This window comes from Agelaius phoeniceus, chromosome 4 (genome assembly GCF_051311805.1).
Source record: "Agelaius phoeniceus isolate bAgePho1 chromosome 4, bAgePho1.hap1, whole genome shotgun sequence".
Lineage (NCBI taxonomy): Eukaryota > Metazoa > Chordata > Aves > Passeriformes > Icteridae > Agelaius > Agelaius phoeniceus.
In genome coordinates this window covers 42,117,896-42,132,026 of record NC_135268.1, presented here as the reverse complement: position 1 = coordinate 42,132,026, position 14,131 = coordinate 42,117,896, and the positions used below count along the sequence as shown (strand labels likewise).

The following is a 14,131-nucleotide window of genomic DNA, read 5'->3' as shown; positions in this document are numbered from 1 at the left end:
AATTCTAGGTGTAACATGCCACCATATATAGTACTTTTGGCATCTGCCTACAGTATAAAGGAAAGTTTTTTTATGCAGTTGCAAAACCATCAAGCTCCTTTGAGAAACGTCCTTGTCTTCCAGGATGCTTCTCAGCCTGAAATCTAATTACCAAGGACCACTCCTGATCACCTTTACAAGTTTTGATACACTTAAAAAATGTTTTCCTCAACTATAGTCAGCATTTTTAACGTTTTTCCTCAAATGTGAGAAGCAAAATAAAATACTGTGTTCTGTCTTTAAATAAAATTGCCTACACAGCTACTTTTGATCCACAAGTGCTTGTTCTCCCTCCCAATTTTCTCTGCCAACCACCCCCCACAAGACACACTCAGATTATTTGATTGGGGTTTTTTTATTAGCCATCTGCTGTGCAGATGAACACATGAAAAAATTACAAATCAAAGAAAGAGAGGCAGATAAATGGGCTTTCACTAACCTTTTGCCAGGGTGGGGAGGCTGAAAGGACCTGTGAAGGCCGAGCCAAAGGGAACTAAAGCAGGCAGCAGGTTTGCTCCAGTTGGTAGGTGAGCAAGTGAACAAGCAGGAAGAGCTGGTGGCTTGGGAGGGAAGGAGGAGCACACCAGGGCAGATGAGTCATTAGCTACTAAATTAGAGAATAAGCAGCTTGGAGTTGCAAATAACTGTATGCAGTCTGGGAAGAGGAGAGGAAGAGACACTTTCTGTCAAACTGCCCCAGACTGACAAACATCTGCATTTTTCACTCTGTAGGGAGTCTGCCCCTGCCTCCTCTGCCAGCCTTCCCTGTGTGCCAGCAGAAGGCTTTTCCCCAGCAGCTGCAGACCCTGACTTTCATTGGGAACAGCAGCTTGGTTTCAGGAAAGCACAGAGAGCTGGCATGTGGTACACACACCTGGGAAGGAGCGCTGGAGAGCCGCAATCGCTCCTGGGCGTCCCTCATTCCTGCAAACCTTCCATTGTGGGAGGTGCTCTCTGCACCACTAACAAGTCTTTTTATGGTCAAGGTAGTTGCAATGTTGCCAAAATGCTGAGATTGCTGAAGCTGCTTTGATGGCCTAAGAAGGTCTGCAAAAGCTTGAAGCAAGGGAGACGTGATTAGTCTCCACAATAAAATTTTCAAATACTCTGGTGAGGAAAAGTCAACGAATAAAAAGCAAACTTCAACCTCTGACCCACACCTTTGCTACCTAATTTTCTGTTAGAACATACCTTTGCTGACTGTAAAACCTAAAACTTGTAATTATGAAGCTGAATACATTTTTAATATGGTTGGATGGTTACGGGTGAAGTAACTTTTAAAAGCAAAAGGACTAGAGACCTTTCACAACCAGAATCTCAGATGTCATTTGAAAAACAAGAGGATTCAAATTCAAACCCAACAGTTTCAAACCTGATCAAGACTGTGCTGAAGCCAAAACACCACAGACCTTAATTTTCCAGACCATACTAATATAGGAGAAGAGATTGGGGGTTTTTCAGTGGGGTCAACAAACTCCTCATTGTACTCAAAACATTTCTGGTCTAATATAACCAAAAATTTGTGAGAATAATCAGATATTATTTATATAGAATTATATTTTAATTTATTTTGTATTATATTTTATTTATAGATGATATATATATTTTTTACAAAATCTTGCAGGGTGTGCTCACAAGATTTCAATGTCATTGCTGCAGATTAATCAGGGTCTAACCCTCAGCTCACATGAAAATAACACCTCCTCACACCCCTTCTGAATAAAATTATTAGTCTTAAAGCACCCCATCCTATTTTGACTGCTTTTTTGTTCACATTTCCACTCACAAAATAATTCCTAATCCCTCTTTTTGAGCAGGCTGTTTCTGCTTTGTTTTCTGTAATCATCCTCACAAGGTATGACAGGGGAACAGGTCACAGCATCACCGTGCCCCGCTGCCCTCTCCAGCAGCACCCTCTGCCCTGCCTTGCTCCAGTCCTTGCTTAGTGGTGAGCATTAAGCTTTCATGTTAGTGACTAACTTACACTTCTGAGAGTCTGTGGTGCCTTGCCCAGGTTTAGCAAATAATTATGCTTTTAGTGTGTCTGCTTTAGTTGATGGTAAGACCTGAGTTCTTTTCTCCTGCTAGCAGAAACGCTAATACCTATTAAAGTGAAATGCATATTTTCCATTATGATTTCTAGCTTTGCAGTCTTCTACTAGCTAGTTCCACATATTTCTGTTTCTTGGGCTCTTTGTAGCTGATATTTCTCTTTAGACACCTACAGCTATATAGCACAGGAACACCAAATTTATTTCTATACCCACCTCAGATCACATTTTGATGACAGAAATGTTACAAACAGTCTGGCACACATTCAGTCTACAGCACATCTATTCTGTGAATATCAAGGGAGACTTTGCTTTCCAGTCCAGTCAAACCAACATATTTAAATGGTTAAAGGGAAGGAGGAAAAGAAAAAAAAGGAATACTTCTATAACATAATTGCATACTTATAAATAGCATGCTTTCCATGTGTGTCAGATATCAAATAGCTTAATGACAACTGATAACTGGCTGATTTCTGCAATCTGCCATCAGCTGCTATTTTCAAGAGAACATGAGCTATTCCTAATACCGAGTTCAACTCCACTTAGTTGTGTAGGAAGCTAACATTTTTCAACCAGATGGCAGGTATATGCTATTTTAACCAAAACCCTGTTTTAAGAACAGTGGTTGGTACAATGACAGTGCTTGACAAGCCAAGAGGAATTAAAAAAAAAAAGTAGATAACTACATAATACCATTTAATATTGGCCTTTAAAAAAATATAACATACTTATGAACAGCAACAGATGGGCCAGGCAATTAGGCTGCATGACCTCATTTGCTGGGAAAAACAAAGTGTTTTGTTTAGTTTTTTTTTAATTAAACTTCAGCTTTTATTCTCAAAATATACTTTGTAGAACTAGGATGTGATTTTCCTTGTGTGTGTATCAAGCCAAAAAGCCTCTTCTCCCTGAGTCAAGCAGGGATGAGCTGTTTGGCTGCATTATGGTGTGATTAATCCATGCAACTGGTTTAACACCCAACAGAGGAAAAAAGCCATCTCTAGAATACAGGGTTTGATATGATACAAATAACTTGTTGTTAAACATCTCTATCATTAGAGCAACGTGTACTAATTAGGAAATAAATAATTTACACTGGCATTTCTACGGTAGCAGAAGACATTATCCTGTTCTTTTTCACTGATGTCTCCTAAATAGCAACAGAAACAGTAGCTGTGAAATCCACTTTACATCTCACAGAAGCGAAGTATTTTTCTGAAGTGCCATAGCCTGAACATATTTTTTTTTCCTGCACCCCAGTAACAAACATCAGTGCCTTTTGGGATCTGACCCACTGCAGTCTGATTTTGCTGCCCATAACATAGACATGGTTTCCCCCTCGGTACTTACATTATGTCTGGAATCCTCTCTTCAAGCACAAATGGAGAATCAAGGGGTGAAGTAGAGTCTGGGTGCCTGAGCAGCACACTAAAGCACCCCAGGTGATCACTGTGGCTTCTCCTCTCTGCTGTGTCAGAGATTTCCCTCGTATTCAAAGCTCATTTCAGTGGGGAAGATCCGATATCCTACCAGTCAAGCACACTGAGCCTTCAGATCCTTTAAAGCCCTACTAAAGCATTTAGCAGTAGATGTCTCTAGATTTACTGTTGTCTTTTTTTGGATATACGCCTATGCAAGAAGGAAGCAAACTCTCTTTATATTTCACACCCATTTGCACTACTTTTTTCAGGGTGTTGCTGAAAGAAAAAATTCCCAAGCTAGCTCAGCTCCAAATGGCCAACTACACAACCATTTATTTTCCTTTGGTTATCCTGACTGAGTTATTTTCCCACACGTTCCTGATGTGGTGGATGACTTGTCTGAGCAAGCAAGATAATGCTTTAGGCAGCAGAATAGAAAATGCAAAATTGCAATGAGTCCTACAGGCACCTCCTGGGTTGCCTCCTGCCAGTGAGGCTTGATCCTCTACCCCCAGCTGAAGCTGCAGGAGGTGCCCATCTATCTGAAGGCTTACACTGGGGATCTCAGGCCCTGAGTGAGGTGCTGCAATAGCCTCATGTCCCAGCCCTGTGTCTGAACACAAATAGAGAATTATTTCCTCCAGCAGTGGACACCAAGGCTCAGCCCTGCTATTAACTGCAGTGACAGCTACCAGGTTGCCAATCCAGGGCAGACTATTTCAGCCAGGACAGATGGATCACTTTCTGGGGAGAAAGGAGGACAGCCCAGGACCACCACCATTCCTACTGCATCACTTATATGTGGCTGTGGCAAAAGGTCAAGGAAAACCAGGGACAGAAGGGGTTGGACTGGTTTTCTCCCCCTGGATTGGCAGGATGGCTTCGCTTGCCCCATACCTCCCCCTAAAAAAGGACAAAGCAGGTCCTCATCCCTTGCACCCACCCCTTCATGGCAGGGAGCACCATGTAGAAGTGTCCTAGACTTGTGGGATCATTACTTACACTGCCTCCTAAACAAAGAATCTCGGAATATCTTCTACAGAGAGAACAGTGCCATGTATTTACCTCTGAGCACTCTAAGTGCCACGTGGTAACAAACATCAAAATATCAAGAGTTTCCTGGAACTGGCTGCCCAGCAGGGATGTGCTATCCACATCTCTGGAGGAGACTTCCCAGTCTCATCTGACTGGATCAAGCCTTGAACAACCTTGTCTGATCTCACAGCTGGCACTGCTCTGACAAGGAGCTTCTGGAATCCTCTTCTGTTTGACTGCACTCAAACAAATGCATTGCTGACCACTGACTCTTCAGCCAGCAAGTCCTCACAAGCTCAGCACCCTCACAAGGATTTTGGAGCAAATTAACTACAAAAGCACAGCAAGGTACCCTCCTCCAGCCAGGAAGGTCTCCGGACTAAGGTTCTCCTAATGACTAATAGCTCACAGTGAAGAGCTTCTAACACATACAGGGCTGGGAGTCAAAAAGTGCAGAAATAAACAACGTCTCAGTTATAATGAAGGATTTTCTAGATCTTTCCATAAGCTTTTACTTCTACTACTTTGTCCGTAAGCTTTTAGTGTAGAGTTTACTTTTTTTCTTTTTATTTTTGCACTGATAGAAAAATCTATATGGAACTATCAAGTATAAAAATATCACTTTTTAATATTTAGAATAACTGAAAATTTGTTGTCACTTAAAATCTTTACTGGAATTGGGAGTGAATTTTACACATGGCAACAATGAAACAATGCTGAGAAGGAACACCCTGACACCTCTTTTCACAGGCTCTTCACTTGAAATTGCAATTACAGTGATCTAAGTAGAAAACAATTCTGACATTTAAAAAAAGCTGTAATAAAAGAAAACACTGTTTTAAGTTTGCAGGGAGATCTTGAATCGCAGGTGTGCCTGATCCATGGAGTACACCCCAGCTGCTGGCAGGGTGGGTCTGTCAGCTGCACCTCACCACCCTCCCCCAGTCACTGCCTCAGACAGGGCTCAGGAGCTTGGCTGAGACACCAGGATCACATCTCCACTGCTCAGCAGGGCAGAGTCCCCACTGCTCATCATGACATCCCCACTGGGTCATGGGGACCCACAGGGTCACATCCCCACTGCTCAGCAGGGCAGAGTGGCATGACAACTTCTCCCAGACAGGAGCATGGTTAGGGGCAATTGCAAGGCAGTTGCAATCTATTCTTGCTGCAAAGACATCCCAAGAGCTTCAGCATCTCACAATGCCAATCAGTCTGGCTCCCTTCCATCTGACTCATGCCCACGTACCAACACAGCTGGCACATGGCTCTGCAGCAAGGCAAGCCACGTTTCTCCCCTGAGGGGAAGCTTGATTCATGCCAAAAGGTATTCCAGCCTGGATCTCAGGAGCAGTATCCACCTGTGCTCCCTAACACCAAGGCTTTTTAGCTCATTCCCTGTGCTCAGCCCAAGAGCCTCAGCAGTTTGGGGTCACCACACCTGAGCAGCAGAGGTCCCACGAGGGGCAGAAGGGTTCATGGATGGAGTGATGTACTTCAGACATTCAGAGTACCCACATCCCATTTAAAGTTTCACAGTGGGAGAGGAAAGGGAAAAAGAGAAGAAGAAAAAACAAAATTAAAAAGATACAATAGATGTGTTCACAGAACCCTGAAACACAGACAGACAGCAGCCCTGTTACCATTGCTGCAGCTGGTATAAAGACAGCACGTTTTCACGCTGCAGTCACATTTCCAGTTTCTTCTCAGACCTACCTGGAGGGACTGAATAATTTGCATCTCTCTTTTTCCCATATTATTTGCACATTCCACATATTATTTGCATTTATCGTGAAAGGGTGGAGAATAATAGTGCTTACTGCAAGAAATAAATACATTTAAAAAACAAATCAGTCAGTGCTGCCAGTCAGACAGATGCAAAAGTTGACAAAATACAGCCTTTCATTATTTTTTCATTCCAACCAATGCACAAAATACATGAAATATAAAAGAGTGCCTCACATAGATTTTTTCCAGCTGAATGGAGCTTTGACAGTAAAGAACACTGCATTTTTCACATAATAAAATGTGATTTTCCATCAATTTTACCAGTAATGAAAATGTAACGTACAGCACAATCACTTGAAAGCCAAGAAGTTGAAGCCAAGGGTGAGGTTAGAAGTTGCAAAACTGGGAGCCTCAAGGGAAGAGAAGTGGTGGATAGACAAGAACTGGTTCTCTGCCATTCACTGAGTTTTCTATAAATGTCACCCCTACCCCCCAAAAGGGCTCCCCTCCTCCTGTTCCTGGTGCTCAGTGGGAGGGGCAGCCAGAGCAAAACCATCCATCTGGTTCCCATCACAGGAAGGAGTGCCTAGGCTAGCTCCTGCCAAAGCCTGTCATTAGCAATCAGCACCAGAGGGAACATGAGAAAACACAGCACAGCTAAGACAACAAACCTAATACTTTTAATACACTAATCATAACAGCAGTATTCAACTTTGCTCTTTATAGAAATATCACAGGAGTCAGATGGGTCATCCTGGTAGCCTCATTTTATCTGGGAAATTAATGTAACAGGCAACACAAATGTTATTTTCTTATGCCACAGTAGATCCATCAGCTCCTATTAGAAGCATCTACAGGAGTGAAAATATGGCAAAGAAGGATAATTTGATTAAGCAGGTGCAAAACCTTGCTACCTATTAAGACACTTTGTCTCCTTTTAGCTACAGCATAATAGACACAGCATTTAAATCCTAATGCTGCCACTGTAGCCCAAGATCTAGTATTGTATGAAAGCTTGGAGAGATGACCATCAAACTGCTCATGTTCTCTTGCCACAGAAGTTCAGCACAACCCTTCCCACCTCCCTTAGCCTTGCCAACAACGCAGAGCAATGCCAGCACTTCCACAGTTTCCACAAACTGCTTGTCTTGCATATCATCCTCTAAAATCTATTTTATCACTCTTTCATTTCAGATGGCCAGGGGCAAAGAAAAAAAAAAGCCAAACCTACATCCAAGCAGTCTATAGCAATACCTCCTACAGCTGCTGCCATGGGAATGAAGATCTACAGGGATTTGAGGACCTTGTACCACTGGGTACTGCACACAAATGAAAGCAGTATTGCCAGCTGGACTTTGCAGGCACAACTGTCCCCCCAACCCCGGCAATATAATCACACACTCCCCTAATTACTGAGTAAGAGTGGCTGCTAATTACCCATCCAGAGTAATGAAGTCTAACTAGGGTCTAAAGTGATCTGACAGTAGGGAACAGAGAGAGGCAGCAAGTCTAATCTTTTGCTGTTCTCCTAACGTGCCTCAAACCCTAAACCAGTTCCCTCAGGAGTTTGCTCTCCTCCCCACAGGCTACACAAACTCCCTGTGTAGAGTGCTTCTCCAGGTCTCTGAGAGACACATTTTCCCCATCACTTTGACAAGAACTGCCCCTGCTCCTCTGGCACAATCCTGCCACCCTGGAAGAGCACACTGGAGCAAATGAACACTTTGGGATCTCCAGGAGAGCAATCCGAGATCAGCTTTGCATTGCAATGCCTCCCTGGAGCTCCTTGCACCAGAGTAACAACAACAGCACAACTAACACTCACACAGCAGCAACCAAAACTGATGGATTTCTTTATAAACACCTCCCCTTCCTACAGTTTCCTGTACTGCAAGAAGGGGACCTTCTTGAGATGGGAAATAAAGAAACCTCCTTCAGGAAGAATTACCAGGTCTCTGCCTAGGGATGGCATGGCTCAAACTCCCTCAGGACTGTCCCAGGCACATCACTGTCACCTGGCTTGCCTCTCTCTTTCTCCCTGCTTTTGTTAGACTGTTCCCACGCACATCTAAGAATATTCTGGTGAGTGATTATGAATAACAGCTCTTTCTTCCTCCTTTCAGGAAACTATTTCCTCATTTGTTTCTCTCCTCTCCCTGCTTCGGTATTTAGCTGCAAACGTTAATGATCCATTAAAGAAGAGGAAAGCACCTTCTAGGAATGACTTGCCCCAGGCTATTCCATGGGCTGCTCAGAAGTAAATCCCATAATTTATACCCTCTTTGGTCAAAGGGGAACATTCCCAGGACCAAAGAAAAGCACAGACAGAGAGAGAGATAGAAAGGGAGAGAAGATTGTCATGTTCTCTCTTGCACACTTCACTGTTTGTTATTCTAGTGCTTTAAAAAGTAAAGATTACTGGGATATCAGGGCTGAGCCCCAGGCCAAGTCTGCTCTGACTTGCTGCCATGTAATCAATGAGAAACTTTTCAAAATGTCTTCTTTCTTCCCCTTTGTGCATTTATGTCTCAGCTTGCTACACTGAAGCTAAGAACAGCCTCCAGAGGCTCGGACAGGCACCAGTGCCACATCCCAGGATGGGACCACACCTGAGGGTAAGGCAGCTGCAGGAACCTGGCAGTCCTTACCCCTGACCTGGCTGCCTTCATCACACCTCCTGCTCTTCATTCCTGCTCTCTTGGCTTGACATTGCACACTCACCTGGTAAAAGGCTGACTGCTGGCTGGACTCCTTCAGGTTCCTTGCTGGATACTGATGACCATTCCCCCTGCCAGGAACAAGATGCACAACCATGGGATACGTGCAGGAACAAGCCATAGAGCACTGCACATCCAAGAGAGCTGCAGAGCAGGACAAGATGCAGAATGAGGACAGATAGCTCTGTGAAAAGCAGTTTTGAAGGAAGAGATATGGTGGAAACAGAAGCTGACCTCTAAAAAATGGAAAAAGAACAAAGAGGGTTGTGGAAGGGCAAGCCATCTGCTGTAGACTGGGCAGCTGGGATTGTGAAAGAAACAACCAGGTTACTGCTGATGGATTGATGAATGAGCAGGTCGGTTTTTCTCCAAGACTTCCTGTGATAAGACGATGGGAAATGGTGTGTTAAAATCTTCATGAGGTAGAGCTAATAGAAATGTATCTCCCATTTATCCCTTAAAAGTCATGGATCACAAAGGGATTTCCTCCCTTTCACCATTCTTCTCACCTCTGAAGCATTTCCTCTGTCTTTCGGTACTGTAAATCTACACTTTAAAATAGTAGAAGATACTGTATATAGGTAGCCAGCCTGCTGTTTAGATAAAGTCAAACCTAAACAATATAAAGAAGAAGAAAAAAAGCAAAGGGTAAGAGACAGGCAGATGGGGTGAGCTGTGTAGACAGGCATTGGAGCCTGGGTGTTATTGAAACATGCTGAAGCACCATTTGCACAACTTTTAACTCCCTAGTTTTTACAAGTGTAAAAATGCAAATACAAAATCTGACTGCAAGGCAGAAAGTTGGGAGCTCAAGTTTCAGCTCAGAATAACATTCCCAGTGCTGTTGTACTTAAGGTTATGAAAACAATGCATCTATACTGAAAAGGCTGATTTGGCATGCCTCTAAACTAAAAAAAAAAAAAAATTAAATAAAAACTGGTATCATTTGGAGCTGTAGAAAAGGACCAACAGTGTAAAACATGCTTTTCATCAGTTGATCACGTATCACTTGTTTTTAAGTGACTACACACATACCATTTGAAGAGAAGTGTTTGCCAAAAATTCAATAAAGTTTCTGAAAGGAAGGAGTACCTCAATACTCTCTGGTTACCCTACACTGGCAAAACAATTTTGGACAGATTTTAAATGCATAATGCTTGCTATTATATAGACTATGTACACTACACTTAGCAGAATAGTACCCAAAACCAGTAAAAAGATATCCAGGAAGATTCATGTTAAAAAACCCCCATACTTCCCTTCCTTTTCACTTGCAATTACTGCAAGGCCAAATGGAGCAGGCTGCAAGGAGAGGGCAAGCACCCAGCAACACCTTCCTTGAGAACACACCAAGCACTCAGGCTCTGCTCTCTGCACCCTTCCCAGAGCCCATCTGAGATCCCCGAGTTTCAAACTACATCAGGGCAGCTGAGCTGTGATGAACTACCCTCATTAATGCTGAACTTCTTTGTTTTGATGAGGTAAATGAAAAATTATGTTTGTGCCCTAAGTCAACTATAAATCACCAAGGCATTTAGCCTCTTACCTTAGTACTGTCAAACATACTTAGCAATGGCCAAACACAATCCATATGATGAATTTATGTAGCTGAAGTCTTCAGACCACCAGTAATTTCTGCCTTAAAACCCTCATAACTAAGAAGATAGGCAGGACAAAAATGAAAATAGGGAATAAGTGAGTACCAGTGACCTGAAGTGGCACAGATTTCCCAGAGAATATGACAAGTGGAGGCAGAATAAATAATCCAGAGCTGCAAAGAGGAAAAGCTGAATAGTGGAAATACTTTCAACTTCACATTTCTGCAATCTCACATTGTGTGTCAGCAGAAAGACAAGTGCTTGCAGAAACAGCAAAACATGGGATCTGTGGAGGCTGAGCCACAGATCAGATTTGGAAGGACTCTGCCTTGGTCCACTGCTGGGGCAGATGCGCACCCATTGACTGTTTCAGCTCAGCTCACCTCCTGTGGGGTTTGTCTGAGGATCCACTAAGGGGACTGCTGCCAAAGAGCCCACAAAAATAGAGGGCCACAATGCATTGCCTCCCTCTTCTCAGAACCATAGACTGCTTTGTGTTGAAAGGGACCTTTATAGGTCCAAACCCCAGCCATGCACAGTGACATCTTCAACTGGATCAACTTGCTCAGAGCACCAACCAGTCTGACCTTGACTGTTCCCAGAAATGGGGCATCTACTTCCTCTCTGGGCAACCTGCTCCAGTGCCTCACCACCCTCGTAAAAATTTCCTTGTATCCAGTCTAAATCCCTCTTTTAGTTTAAAATCATAACCACTTGCGGTATCAATAAATGCCCCGTTAAAAAGTCTGTCCCCATCTTTCATAGGTTAGATATTAGAAAAAAGGTTTTTCACCCATAGGGTATTGGGAAGTGCTCATAGCACCATGCCTGACAGAGTTCAAGAAACCCTTGAACAATATTCTCCAGCACCTGGTGTGACTCTTGGGCATGGTTCTGCCCAGGGCCAGGAGTTGGATTCGATGATCCTTGTGGATCCCTTTTAACTCCGCTTATTCTGACATTCTTATAAGCCTCCTTTAGGTACTGGAAGGCTGCTCAAAGATCTCTCAGAGCCTTCTGTTCTCCAGGCTGAACAACCCCAACCCTCTCAGCCTGTCACCACAGAAGTGCTCTAGCTCCCCAGTCATTTTTATGGCCGTCCTCCAACGTGTCCACGGCTCTGCTGAGCTGGATGCAGCACTCCAGGTGGAGGTCTCACGGAAACGGAGTAGAGGGGCAGAATCACCGCCCCTGTTCCGGTCTGCTGAGACGATCTCTATCTTTAAAGAGGCCGGATCCGACTGCAGGACCCTCCCCGGCGCCGCCCGCCGGGGCCGCGGCAGGGACGTGGTTCGGCGCTGGTGGCGCCGTGGCCGCGCCTGGAGGGGCCTCTAGCGGCTCTGCCGGGCGCTCCCGAGCCGCGCACCGTCCGCAGGCACCCACGGGGCACGCCGCACACCCACAGGGCACGCTGCACACCCACAGGGTACCCTGCACACCCACGGGGTACCCTGCACACCCACGGGGTACCCTGCACACTCACGGGGCACGCTGCACACCCACGGGGTACCCTGCACACCCACGGGGCGCCCTGCACACCCACGGGGTACCCTGCACACCCACAGGGTACCCTGCACACCCACGGGGCACGCCGCACACCCACGGGGCGCCCTGCACACCCACGGGGCGCCCTGCACACCCACGGGGTACCCCGCACACCCACGGGGCACGCCGCACACCCACGGGGCGCCCTGCACATCGCACGCCCACGGCGCACACCACATAGCCCGGGGGCTGCGGTCCCCAGAGCCTGGTCAATGTGCAGCAGCAGAACCAGGCGGAGCTGGCGAGGATGCCGAGCCACCTGCGGCTGCCACCCACCTGCTGCCATCAGCCCCGCGCCCACCGGACACCAGCTCTGCTTGCCAAGGGTTTGCCATCCCCAGCTAGGGGTGGCCCAGCCCCTGACCTGTGGAAGATGCACCCCCACAACTGGATAGCCAGCATGCTTGGGGTGAGCAAGCTCCAGATAGTCCAGAAAACGTTAATCTTATTTTTCTTCCCGCTTCCTGCAATGAAACCTGGATTAGCAGCATTAGCTGGGTCAGCTCATACAGTATATCAACATTCACCCATCAATTTGGAAAAAGGGGATAATGGCGAGGCTGAAGGCTCAGATGATTCCAGGGGTGTATTTGCTGCATCACAGATAAACACCCCACTCACCCTGCCAGCGTTCCCCCACAGGGATGCACTTAGGCAGGAGTCAAATGTTCATGGAAACATTTGTAGTGACAGACTTTCCCACTAACACCAAGTTCAGCACAATCACATTAGAGTCACTTTTTAAACCCCTTTAGAAGTGGAATACCAAAGGGAATGCAAGCACAGGCCCCACTGCATTCCACTCACTTCCAAACCCTGTATTTATGGATAATGTCTCTAAATAAGACTGTGGAAAGGGACCTTGGGAAGTCTGCAACTTCCTGCTCAAAGTAGGGCCAACCCTGACTTTGTGTGATGCTGCACAGGGCTTGGTTTACCTGGGCCTTGAAAACCTCTGAGAACAAAGCTCCTACAGTCTCTTTAGGCGAGTTATCAATGCACAGTTTTCCCTATGGAGATATGCTTACTTTAATATTTTCTCTGAAAATCCCACTCCAGTTTGCAATCCTTGCTCCTTGGAGCTGGCTACATCTTTTCATCAGCTTTCCCATAGACAGGGGCAGGCTGCAGTAAGGTCTCCTGCAAAATCATCTCCTCAGGGCTGAACAAAGCCGTGTCCCTCAGTCTCTTCTTCCAGAGCACATGCTGCAGACCCCTGGCCATCAGAAGCCCAGCCGTTTGACTGTTTCACACAATGTGCCACTCATATTTTATAGAAAGTAACAAAATAGCTTAAAATACATGTCTGAAGCCACAGGTCCAAATTTCAATAGTTCTCCACCAAAAATGCAACAAACCTACCACCTATGCATTTACTTAAAGGAAAGGCAGACAGCAGAGGCCATCTATGTTTAAAACAAATAAAAGCAACCCTCCTTCAAGGCAGCAGAGGGAACCTACTTACCATTTTTCACTTAGCTCTCTGTGAAATTCACATGAACATACTTAACTCCTTAAAAACTTAATGCCTTCAAGAGAAGTCATGCTCCAAATGCTAGCATGCTTTATACCAAAAGAGTCTTCTGATTCACACACCAACAGGAGTATAATGATCATGTGTTGCAGGTAAATTATTTGCAGGAAGGCTGTATTAGAAAATAACACATTGCAGTCCCCAGAGACTGTGCTCAGTACCCAGCACTTGGGGAAACACTACAAGAATGATTAGACCTTTGTATTTGTTGATGGGAAGAGCAATAATTAAATATTATGAGCTCTGAATATAACTCCCAGGTGAAGAAAGCACAGGAGGCATATCTGGCCAGCCTGGGAGATTACCCTTGCAGCAGTCCTCCTCCTCTGCTACAGCCACAAGCCACATCCTTGGGCAGAGCTGCAAGAAGTGCCAGTCAGAGCAAGTACTGAGCCCAAGCCTAGCTCTTGTACATGTTCAGGGGCCCTGGCAAGTCACTGCTGCATAAGTAGGAAACCCAGCC

At 45.2% G+C, this 14,131-nt stretch overlaps 1 protein-coding gene across 4 annotated transcripts in view; it reads right to left on the bottom strand.

Annotated features, from left to right (window-relative positions):
- The window catches only part of STOX2 (storkhead box 2), a 144,097-nt gene that overhangs the window by 94,831 nt on the left and 35,135 nt on the right, over window positions 1–14,131 (bottom strand). The window contains exon 1 of one of the 4 annotated variants that reach the window (XM_077177405.1): window positions 3,441–3,827. The exons of 1 other annotated variant lie outside the window; for it this stretch is intronic. The gene's annotated coding sequence lies outside the window, so the exon portion shown is untranslated. Of the gene's footprint in view, window positions 1–478; window positions 579–3,440; window positions 3,828–14,131 lie in introns of those variants that run through there. 2 more of the 4 variants (XM_077177410.1, XM_077177412.1) reach the window with 2 other exon arrangements.